The following is a 13,529-nucleotide window of genomic DNA, read 5'->3' on the forward strand; positions in this document are numbered from 1 at the left end:
CTCTGTTAAAATGTAAAATAACATTCTAATTAAATGATTCACCAACTCCATTAAAATTTAAATTTATCTACCAAAACACATTGAAACAAATTCTAAGGAACAAAAAAAATGTAAAATAAATTCTAACAAAATTTAACAACATTAAAAGTTGGATAGAATACGAGATTAAAGTATGAAATAAATCGTCAAGTAAGCAGAAAACGCCATTAAATACAGTTAAAGTGTTACAGTAAAACGAAAATAATCTATTAGATAAATTAAACTGCACGAAAAGATTCAGTCAGAGAACGTTATCATATATCTGCAAATTTTAAATTTTACCTTACTAAATAATTACAATAATTAATAAATTTTAAATTAAAGATGGAACAATAAAACGTGAAGAAAAGTACTTACGCCGAGCAAAATCTAAAAAAAAAGTATCCAAAAGATATGAATGACTAATTTTTAAATCAACAACTTAAAATAGTTAAGAGTGAAAAACATTCCACGATGTAAAATTTTATAAAATGTTTCGACGATCTAAGAATTGAAAAGATACAGTTTACTTTGCCAATTTTCAGGAAAAAATCAACTTTCAGAAATTTAAAAATTTTATTCTATAGAATTAAAAATAAAACAAAAACGATTTATGAGACAAATCAATTACAATTTTGTATATCGCCGATTGGCCAAACGAAGAGCGGATCAGCTTTGTTGTAGGGTTGCCAATATTGCTCTGTCGCCAACTGAGGTAGCGGATTTGCCAGAATAAAACATTTATCGCCGCGACCCGGTTACCGTGTATTTCTACCAATAAATAAATTGAAATCTCCAAAATTTAAATATGTGTCAGTGAGTAAAACTACTTACTTGGCAATTGTAATCCCATTCAAACGCAGCCACAAAATACAAGTGAGCAAAACCAATATCAATCACATACCAAATTTAATTTTGTAGTAAACTATGGGCTTGCTTTACATAATTTAAAATGTCACAAACTATCAGTTTGTTTCTTTAATGCATTAAGTTGTGTTTTGGACATCTTATTCGGTTTGTTTTTAGTCGTGGAGTTATCGCATACTTGATTTCTATCTAGACATATCGGTGAATCTACATACAGCTTTCCTGCCTTCCGAAACAGCATGTTTGGCAACCTCACCGTGCAGGAACCGAAAGACCGCGCATTGCATGTCCCATTCTGTGACTGTACGTTTACCGGTGGCCACCATCAAATCTTTAGCTTCGTTTGCAATGTTCTGGAAAACGTCAGCGGCCAGCGAGTCGATGATATCAACTGCGTTTTCAGAAATGCTGGAATCTGCATTCATACGACTCAGGATCTTTCTAATGTATAATCTGAAGGAGGCGTGCTTGATATAATTGATTTGACGAAGTTTTCGTTTGTTTCTTCTTTGGTAAATATCTTCGTCCATGTTAAACAATTTTGTGCTGTTCAGAGTTCGCTTCAAAATTTTAAAATTTTTGCTAAACACAAATTGTTTTTTGAAAAAGTGTTGCCATATTTGTATTTTTATTTAGAAACTTTTGAAATGACAGATTTTAAACGGATAGTAATTGGTCAGTTCAAATTCTGAACAATGAGGCCTAACAAAAACAATCATCACTAAATGTTAAAACTAACAGATTTTTTTAATAAAGTACTAAGCACTTATCATAATGCACTCAAAAGGATAAAATAACTTTTTTGGGTCAGAAAGGACAATTTAATTATTCATGTAGTTTTCTATTATTCCAAGATAAAGACTTCACAAATGAAGGAAATTGCGGCTCAAGTCATGTAGAGAATGTTTTATCATTATCTAGCTTTCAATCATAAGTTTGAGTGTTGAAGCATGCATATTTTTCTTAATGAGAAACTTCGGCTTGAGCGCACTTTTCTTCGTTTGTGAAGTCTTTTTCTTGGAATAATTGAAAACTAGAGAAATACCTAAATTGTCCTTTCTGCCCCAAAAAAGTTATTTTATCCTTTTGAGTGCATTATGATAAGTGCTTAGTGTTTTTTTAAAAATCTGTTATTTTAAATTTTTTTTGTTTTCAAACAAAATTTTATTTTAGATTTTCATTTTTTTAGCCTTAAGTTGTACCTCAAAATTAAACAAATCATTTAGTGAAAATCCAAAGTCTCTAAGTGGTCTAATTGCTGAGATAGAAGCAAAAGAATGGCTCACAGCGTATAAGTTACGTGTGATAAAGATCGTAGTACAGTAAAACCTGTAAAGTTGACCACCTTTGTAAGTTGACCACCCGTCTATGTTGACCGCTTTTGTCAGGAACGGAATTAGTCCTATCTTATATAATGAAAGAAAACCTCTGTAACTTGACCACCTCTCTATCTTGACCACCTGTCTATCTTGACCACTAATGAACCCCAAGTTTGGTTTGGAGTATTGTAAAAAACCCTTTGTAAGTTGACCACTTGGTTTATTTTTAAAAATTTTATTCAACAAATTATTATTTTTATTATTTTTTTTTATAGCTTTCCAAGAATATTTTTGATGCCAGACCAGCATTTTACCAACTGATGAAACAGCAGCATAACTAAACCTCCTTTTGAGTTTAACCACATGGGAAAACTACTAAGAACCCTTTTATTCTCCAAACTTGTTTTTCTTTTGCTGTTAAACGAAAAAAATTTTATTTTTTGATTAACTATAATTTTTTAGGAACTATTAATACAAAATGATTAACTTTTCATAAACAATAAGACTTTTTTTTTTTTGATCAATTTACTGAAATTTTAAATTTTCATAACATACTATACATCATTCTGGGAAAATAATCTCTAAAAATATTCGAATAACATTTTATATTATTGATTCAAAGTAATGCTAAACAATGAAAGTGAGTTGAACAGAAAGAGTAAGTGTCAATTAGGCAAAAAATGAATGCATGGTGCAAGACTTACAAAAAAATAAAAATAATATTAATAATAATCATTACTCCCTTTATAAGTTGACCACCTGTCTAAGTTGACCACCAAAGTATTGCACCGCAAGTGGTCAACTTACACAGGTTTCACTGTATGTCTCTTTATTTAGCCCCGCTATTGATTATTGGCATAGATGAGGATAAAAACCCCAAGAAAGCAGCGTCAGTGAATAAATTTCATTCTTGCTCCGGAGAAGCATTGATTCCAAATTTTAGAAATTTGTTATTTTCCATCCTAACCGAAACAATAAAGTTATTTCAGAATTTTAATTTTTCAGCGTCAAGTTGTACCTTAAGATTAAGCAAATCATTTAGTAAAATCCAAAAGTCTCTAAGCGATCTAGTTGCTGAAATATCAGCAAAAGCAGACCTCAAATTACTTCGTGACAATCAGGCCAAGTATAATACACTCCTGTTTTCGAAAATTGCAACACCATAAAGGAAGCATCATAGTTGAATGAAATTTAATACACAGTTGCGTGGTAATGGTACAAAAGAATGATTACAATTTCAAACAATGCAAGCAATAAGAAAAAGAAATTAGTATTTTGTGTGACCACCACTCGCCGCAATAAGAGTTGTTACACGACTCGACATGAAGTGAAACAAAGTTTGAATATCTGCCTGCGGAAGAGCATTCCATATCGTTTGTATGCGCAACCAAAGTTCGTCTGTCGAAGCAACAGGACGAGGATCACGAGCGAGATGCCGCCCAACGAAATCCCACACATGTTCAATCGGTGACATATCCGGGGAATATGCAGGCCAAGGAAGAAGCTGTACCTGCTGCGAATCAAGGTAGGATTTGACAGTCTTGGCGACATGTGGACGGGCATTATCCTGCTGGAATACAGCCCCTGGCAATCCTTGCAGGAGAGGAATAGTTTGGAGCTGTAAAACTTCGTTTATGTATCGGGTACTGCTCAAATTGCCCACAATTCGTAGCAATTGTGATCGTCCATGATATGCTATAGCACCCCAAACCATAACTCCGGATGTTCGTCCACTTTGGCGTTCGATAATGCACTCCGGAATGTGCCGTTCACCGGCATAGCGCCTGACACGAACTCAGCCATCATGGTGCCACAAATTGATGCGGGATTCGTCAGAAAAGACGACCTGCTGCCAATCAGCACGCCAGCTCCTATGCACATTGACCCATTGTAGCCGCAGGCGGCGATGGTTTTACGTGAGAGGAATCCTGTATAAATTAATCCTTGCGCGCAGCCCACGCTGCAGCAGACGTCTCCGAATTGATGAAGCACACATTCTATTCTATTCTATTCTATTCAAGAGTCACAACTGACTACAACTGTATTTATGTCGAGGACTGCATACTAAGTGCCTTGCCTCCATTAGTTTATATACCGATAGATGGCAGCACCATCACCGGATCGAACAGTTAATGAGAATTTAGAACTAGTCCAAGAGCTAATAGCTACCTGGTACTAGCACCCCCAGAGGTATCGTTTCACTTGGAGGACATTGAGACCACGAGCATATTTAACGTCGCCCAGTCCCCTTTAATGACGACGGTGGGTCTTCGACCAGCGGGGATCGAACCCGACGCCCTCCGGCCCCGAGTCCAATGCCTTACCGATCAGGCTACCACGGCCCTGAAGCACACATTGAAACACCTGTAGCTATTGACCACTGTGCTGTCAATTGTCTAGAAGAAGCTGTGCGGTCCGTCAGCGCCATACGCACCAGGTGTCTGTCATCGCGAGCTTTTTTGCAAACTAAAAAAAGGAAGTTTGAGACATGAAGGCTAAAATTGTTCGCAAATATGATTTTTTAAAACTACGTATGATGAATGAAAAAAAGTATTGCCAGGTTTGTGTCAAAAACACTCAGCCGTCACATATTTCCGTGAGAGAATAACGCAAAAACTAATTAGTATTAGTTCCAACCGAGTTTCATCTGTATCCCAATTTTTCTTACATGACTTTTTAAGCTAAGCATTTGAAGCTTAACATGGAAAATGTTCGATTGTCTTGACTAGTAGTCATTGGAGCCAACATTACTCAGCATCAGCAGCTATTCTCTTCGGATTCTATCTGCATATCAACTAGAGTTTGATTGCTTATTGAGAAATCATTCTATTGAGGTTCTTTTCTCTCCAAAAGCTGATCTGTAACAATTCATATCAGAATGTGCGTACCTAGTATGCTTTGCTTCCTTCTCTGCAATACTTTTCAGTCGCGCAGTCACGCAAGAGAAGAAAAAATGGTCCTTAAGCTTCTTCCTTAGAAATACATAAAAGGAAAACCAATCAGCACCAGTTTCTGATTAAATCATATATAGAATTTTGCTCTGTTTCTTTTTAATAAAGCACTTTTATTATACTTGGCCTGATACTGTTACAGAAAAATCTGAGGCCTATTTTTGCTTATATCTCAGCACCAGATCACTTAGAGACTTCGGGATTTCACTAAATGATTTGCTTAATCTTAAGGTACAACTTAAAGCTGAAAAATTCATTTCTAAAATAAAATTATTATTTCGGTTAGGATGGAAAACAGCAAATTTCATGTAATTTCCCATTAAATATTTAAATATAAAACACATCGTTACAAATTTTGTTGCCTTATAACAGCAACATTAACAGTAATCATAATCTCATCAAAAACAACCCTGTTGTAAAAATTTCCCCGCCAAGAAAACCTTTAACTTTTAACTAACGTCAAGTTATTTTCTGACTATTAAGATTCTATGTTCATTTTGCGAGAATTGGGCGGTTTAAATTTCATTGCAATCTTTGTATCCTCTCTGTTGCAAAGAAAACTTCTTGGATAATAAAATACTATATTTTAAATTATATTGTTTTCGAGTATTTTACAACTTCGCAATAAATTCTATTACAGTTTCTTTATTTGACAGATATTCAACATTTTCATGAAGGTTTCTTTAAATATTTTACAGCTTGAGGGCTATTTTAATCTAGCTTTTCACTTTTTGTTTAATTACATTTTTTCTTAAATCGTGGATTATTTTACGTTTTATGGAATAATTTTAATTGTTTGCTGATTTATCTTTTTCTTGATAGAAGTCTTTGTCTTGTTTAATACCTAGTTTTGTTTAAAAGTTCATTTAAAAAACGAAATAACGCATGTTATCACCAAGCAAAAAAAAAAAAAACTAAGCCATTAAATATTTTAAATTTGAATGTGTCAGAAGATCGATACAACTTTACTCGATGTCAAATAGCGGATATCCCAAATTTGCCATAGCGAATGCGCATGTTGCGCGCGGACTAAGCTCATTAAAAGCCTTGCTTAAATTAATTGCAAAAAAATTTTCAGCTAACAAATTACTGCAAAGCACGGATATCCATACACGTATTTCATATATTTTCAACTCATTATGTTTTGTTTGTGAAAAATCCATTAATTTAAAAAATAAGCAAACCAATCAAAAAGTGCTATTTTTCGCTTTCAATTAAAAAGTTATATGTGCTATTTATGTGCGTACAGTTTCATATAATTTGTCACGTAAAATATTGTAATGGTTTAACCCCAGTTTCGCGCCGACATTTAAAATTTCTTCCCTCCATAAATATATCAAAACTGAAAAACAGGGGGAGGAAAATTTCATATCGGCAAAACTTTGGGGGGGAGGACAGCATTCTAATCTCACTCATTAATTTGTTTCTCTGCTTAAGTATAAACAAACAACATAGAATCTGAAAACAGAAAGCCCAATGAGCGAAGTCCGCGCGCATGCATAGTCGCTGTGACAAATTTGTGATATCCGCGATTTAACGTCTAGTTGCAACTGTTGGATATGTTTTAGTCTTGATTGAATTTCATTTCCTAAGACAACTTTGGTATAACTGTTAGATCTGTTTTAACCTTGCAATTGCTGTCCGAGATAAACAAACCCTATGAGCTGAGAGTAAGAATATAAGAATTTAGGGAAAATTAGTGATTTTCAAACTTCAATTACTCCGGCCCATAATGTCCCTGGGGGTTGAATTTTTGTATATATACTCAATGGCCCCCAAGAATATGTATACAAAAAATCATTACCGTAAATTCCCGGGGGGGCTGTGTTAGAACCCCGGGAAGGTACAATTTGGGGGTAAAAACTAGGGGGGAAGGGGAGGGAGGTAAATGGCACAAAAGGCACATCAGTAGGGCACAAGGAATGTGTGTGCGAAATTTCAGCTGGATTCCTTTTTTCGTCAGGGCTGTAGCCCTGTCAAAGAAAGCGAAAACTTTTTTGAACAGCGATTTTATAACTTTCATACCTCCTCCCCCTGATGGTCCAGGGGATTGTATTTTGGTTTACGGCGTCAGGGGCCACTAGAGATTCTGCGCATGACATCACAAATGATAAACTGAATGGCAGTTCATCATTTGTGATGTCATGCGCAGAAGCGTAAAAAATAAAACTGAGTCTGTGCACCGTTTTAAATATTTTTTAAAAAATAATAAACTTTGTCAAATTATTTAAAAAATGGTCAGATCCTATGTTTTTAAGCATACTATTAAAAAAAAAACTTTAAAATTTCGGAAACGACCCCATTAAAGAGCAATAAGTTAAATTAAACGGTTAAAAAAATTATTAAAACAAACATTTATTATGATTAAATTCAATTAAGAAGCCTTTTCCATAATATCAACAAGAATGTTTAACAAATTTATGCATTTTTTCTCTGCTGAACTTTAGAGCTTCGACGACTAGCTGCACAATTTCGCCATTTTTTAAGTAGCGTTCTATGAATAGAGCAAACGGATACACGTTGTACCACATGGCACAATGCCATTCGCAATGTATTTGTTTCTTCTAAATGAGATATGGCGGGTGTCACACTATCATCGATGTTGGAGTCATCGTCATAGTGAAACGCGTCAGTGACTGCTCCAAAGATGTCGTCCCCATCATCTGAGTAAATTTTCTTGCTGAAGATTCCTATCAGATTCCAACCACTGCTCCACGTCTTCCGCATCCAAAACTTCACATTCACTGAGACTGAGATATATGAATGACGGCATAGGCAGCACAAAATCATGTATCTTAAACTTCTGGAACTACAGGTAGTTACCAAAATAATGGAAGCACTATGTGACAAGTGTGTTGGGGATCGCTACTCTGCCATAAATGTTTTGTTGATAAAGGTGCCTTCTGACTCTAATCACTCACACTGGGGAATCTAGATGGTAATTGAGTTCTCTGGTCATTTTTGCTGATATTTTTCGCTTTTTAGACATTACACTCCTCTTCAATACCGTCGGTTTCTTTCACTAAGCTTTTCTTTGAGTCCAGTATTTTGCTTTGCCGGGTTTGTTTTACCACGCTCCGTGTATGCTGTCATGACTTTAGATACTGTACCTCTAGAAACACCGAAAAGTTAAAATGTTTCAGTTACACTTGATTCAGCTGGACAATCCAACCAAACGGCAACAATTTGGCCTCTTTTAAAAATTTGAGAAATCTGGTATTTCACGCACTTCGAAAAAATCCAAGTTGCCCAGACTTTCAGTTAATCTATCATATACTAACAGAATATGTATATTAATACTCATAAAAAAAACATATATGGTTTTATTCTTTATTACGTGCGAAGCAAATTCAAAAATGTCACTTTTATTCACAGATGTTTCCATTATTTTGATAACTACCTGTACCTCACCTTCAGTGGGAAAATGGCCAAAACTTCTCCAAGATTTCATCAGGGTGGATTAGAAAATCTCTAACCATGTGTGTGTGTGTGTGTGTGTGATTCCGCTACCATACATATATAACATCCTAAATGTGAATCGCTTTCAATCAATCTATCCCGCTTTATGCCTAATAGAGGAAATTAGTTGTATTCTCGTGTCAAGTTTAGTATATTTGCTGCGGTACTATTTTTTAATATTTTTTTAATTGACATATAAGTTGAGCATTAAAATTTTCTTTGTTGTTTATTTGTAAAATATTGAAATTAATGAATAATTTTGTAATGTATTAAGTTTACTTAAATTCTATTTTTTACCAATTTTTAAAGTGATTTATTTGAATAAGTTCCGCGGAAATCTTGAATGATCACCTTGAAATCTTGGTGTTTCACCGAACACAATGGTAAAAACTTTACTTTAGAAGTCAAAAAAAAAAAAAAAAAACAAACGAGTCCAATTTAATAGTTTACAAAATAAAAGCGAATTTTCTTCTTATAGAGAGAAATAAGAACTTTTACTGTTTCCTCTTTTTTTTAAGACATTATTACAACGATTCTACATTATGCTTATACATAACGTTCCACTCGAAAAACTTACTATTTTTATCAAACGTTCTTCAACTTGCTGGGTAATTTCAAAATAATCATTTGCGTAATGACGGTACTTAAAAAGCAAAATGCAGAAGTTGAAGTTACGAAAGTTTGCACAACGAACGTAAAATTTTCTTTCAGTAGAAATATCGTTTCTTTAAATTATGAAAATCTTCTAGAAAAGTTTTGAGAGTGGAAAAAAATGACCGTTTCAATGTTTATTGACAAGGAGCGCACTCTTTCTATAAAGTTGTTCCTTACCAAAAGAATAAGTAGTATAATCTCATTAATCTTGAGTTGTCGTAATTTAAATCATGCTTTGAAAGTTCTTAAAACAAGTTTCTACCTGTAATCATAGAGCGAACATGTTGAAAATTTTTTTGAAAGAAGAGTAGTTCAAAGTTGTTTGTTTTCCAAGCCATATTTAGTTTTGTTTATTTTCATTAGAAACAAAGATTTCTTCTGAAATTTAATTTTATAGTTGGAAAATTAAAAAAATATTGTGTCTGCAATTATTATGTATTTTATTTTTTAGAAAATTTATAGCTGCTGTCATATGCTTAATACAGTTTATTTCATATAGTTTATTTTATACGTAATGGGGTCGTTTCCAAAATGTTAAAGGTGTTTTTTTTTCTGAAAGAGCATGCTTAAAAATATATTATCTGATCATTTTTTAAATAATTTGTTCCAGTTTAATATTTTTAAAAAATTACTGAAATCGATGCGCTTTCATTGTTTACGTTTCTGTCGTATGATATCACAAATGATGAAATGCCATTTACTGTTGCCATTCACTGAGAAAAATATTTAATTCGCATCTTTACTCACGTGTATTGGCAACGATATGGTTGATAGCAAGCGTAGAGCGCAATATTTAATTCGCGTCTTGATTATCATAACGTGGAAACGTGGTAGAAATATGCGCCAAATTGCATCATTTGTGACGTCATAAAGACTATGCCTTGTTTTCAAAATCGGACATTTAAAAAAAATAATTTTAAAAAAACTGTTGGGAAAATGAAAGTATTTTCTGGGTCGATGTTATTTTTTTACTCCATCTATCAATTCCAGTGACTAAAAGTAGTATTTTTGACTGAAGGAAACAACCTCATTAAGTTTTATGAAACAATTATATAATATTCATATTTTATGATGTAAGAAAAGCATAAGTAGGAAAACTAAGTGTGTAGCAGAGACAAAATTTTTATGAATTTACAGGAATTATGATTCATGAATAAGTATCATAAAACGATTTTTAATTTTGTTAAAAGGATTTTTGATTTTAATAATCAAAAGAAGATTCAATCCACTGAATTCTTAAGAATAAAAAATTGTTTTCCAACTTTTCCTTTAATAAAATACTTGTACAATAAATGAAGAAATGGTTTGGCGTCTGAGTGCGCTTCTATGTGAGTACAGTGGAGTCCCTACTTTCGCGAGGGATGCGTTCCAGGACTCCTCGCGTAAGTCAAAATTTCGCGTTGTGAAAAAACATATGTATACAAAATTTTTAGAAGCATACTAAATTCTTTTAAACACTTATAGTCAGCCCTCAAACTGCTTTAAAGCATTCCTCAACTATACATTACAGTTTCCTACATAAAGAATTAAACTTATACTGCGTATTTAAAAAATAAAAAAATGTTCAACATGAAATACAAGGTGCATAAAATGAATAATCAATGGGGACATACGAGTAAAATAAAACACGGTGTAAGTAATAATAAAATGCTGCACTGTAAGGGTGCTGAACAGTAAATAGAGAACAATATTTATAAGTTAAAAAATGAAGATAATGATTTATGTTCCATGATGAGATTGTTATTCTCATCTAATACGTTTTTAAAATACGGTTGCTTCGCCTTTTCGTTTCAATTTGTGCCCACCCGCCGTAAAAATTGCTTTAACAACTGCGCAACGACCGACGCAGGGACCGTAATTTCACGTAAACGAAAACAACATAAACGACTCTGGTTGTGAAGAAGTTGGAAGATGATCAAGGTGTTAAACATAAAATAAGTTGTTATTTTCTATTTCTATACACAAAACAATATCAATGGTTATAACTACGGACTGCACTCCCGGACCAAAAATTCAATATCGGTATTAATACCGGTATTTGAAATTTCTCAAAAAAATGATTGAAAATATATTGTCTCGTTGCCGCATTTCATAATTTTTTACAAAAATTGTATTTATAAAAACGATTGAAAAAAAATATAAAATGAAGGAACAAATGGCATAATAAAATATCGCTAATAGTGAAAAACATGATGCATTTTCTCTAAGCCTTTAACTCACTTGGTGCTCAACTTTCCTACAGTTGAAAATATTCTTTCTGAATTCACGTAGGTGGGTGGTACTGTTATTAATGAGCGATACACGTCCTCAAATCGTCTAGTTGTCCTTCCGAAATCCAGGAGACGATACTTTTCCAATATTAACAATATTTTCTCTTGAGCAGGAGAGTTTTGTGTTTGATTTTAATTATTAGCCTTTTGGTTTGAAATTTACGATGAACTTGATCTTGATAGCTTCTCTTATTCGTTTTTGCGTTCTTTTCAAACTTCTTCACAATTAAACTTATGTAAACATCTGAAAATATGTTTCAAATGATTTTGCATACCCTCTATGCAAATTTTCAAGTCATTATATAATTTCTAAATATTATCTTGGCGAGTATGAAGAGAGACATGACAACAAACCAATACCGGGGATAACAAAATGCCATTTGTTTTACTAACAAGAAAACGTTTTTCGTCGAACCTCAGTACAGTTGAGACAAATATTTAAAGAAAATGTATTACTGCAATTGATGGTTGGAAAAATTGCTCATACAACACATATATTCGAAATTACACTCGAAATTAACTTTCACAAAAAGAAAAGTGGGTGATCCGGGAAATAGAAAAAAATAAAAACATAGCAAACAAAAATGCGATTCATCTCACCATCTAGTACTGAAAATATCACTTTGCAATCTTTTCGCTACTTTTGTTTAGGGATATTCTTTTAACTCGTGCTTGTGAAGTCAAATTTTTACATCAATAGATTGATCTTGGTTCTGTATCATGGAAAAAGAAACGGGAATTTTAAATATAAGTAGATATTTAATAAGTTAAATTGAAAGTTTTTAAATTGAAACTATTTATTATTTTCAGCTAATACCGAAAATACCGGTATTTTACCTCAGCAAATACCGTATTACGAGATTGCAAAATTTCTAGAAATATCGGTATTCGGTATACCGGTATTGCAGTCACTAGTTATAATCTTCGTAGAATGATATGTGGAAGATATCATGGGAGCATATTTTGTATCTTCAATTTTTGTAAACCTCTCAGAATTTTACTTGACTTTGTTTGCTTCCTATTTAAATTAGATCGAAAATTCCGGAAAGTAGTGTGATATGAAATGTTATAAATGTATTTATTTTAATTTTTGTTTGATTATTTTTTTAAGATTTTTTTTCATATTATGGTAAAGAACTCACAAGTAATTGTTTTGCACATTGCTATTTCAAAATTACGTTTATTCAAACAAATTACTTGTTTTTGAGGTATGCAGTCTGTACAATAATTTATGTATTAATTAAGATTAAATAGTATGTTTCTTGTGTTTTAGTACAATGCTGTGGCAGAATGATAGAATAGCAAATATTGATATCAAAAATTACGGTGATGGATAAAAAAGGTTTTCAAAATACTTAAAAATTAAAGAAGTGTATCCAGAATGTGTCAACCATGGCTCGTGGTATTTTAATATTATGTTCTAAATTGACAAACTAAATTTTAACTGTTTTAAGAGTCTTAAGTTATGGCACCCACATGGGGGAATTAGGTGCTAGGGGATACCGCAACAATAGACCCGTTCTGGAAAGTGGCCTGGGATGAAAAAAAAGAAGTGTTTAAAATTTATTTTTTGAACTTAATTGACAAAAATTTAAGGGGCCAAGATGCGATCCAGCAAAAAGGGCCTCTTAGAAAGTCATTATTGCAAGTATTAAATTTACCGACATAGTCTGAAAATAAGATTAGATAAAGACAAAATGATTCACGTGGTAAATAAATATATCGCAATTCGAATTAAGTAAATATTTTAACTTAACAATAACATCACATTGAGATTTTAAAGTGATTTTTCTGAGACAATAATTAATTGGTAGCTTCTAATGAGAGACTTTTGATGTCCTAAAACCCAATTTTAAAAGTTCTTGATAATGTATGTGTATATTACATTTTTTTCGTTCATGATATCGCAAATTAGAGACTTTAGCTATTAAAAATCATTTCATCTATGTACTACTTAATCGTATTAAGCGTGGATGTAATGAGCCAAAAGT

This window comes from Uloborus diversus, chromosome 1, assembly GCF_026930045.1.
Source record: "Uloborus diversus isolate 005 chromosome 1, Udiv.v.3.1, whole genome shotgun sequence".
NCBI classification, from domain to species: domain Eukaryota; kingdom Metazoa; phylum Arthropoda; class Arachnida; order Araneae; family Uloboridae; genus Uloborus; species Uloborus diversus.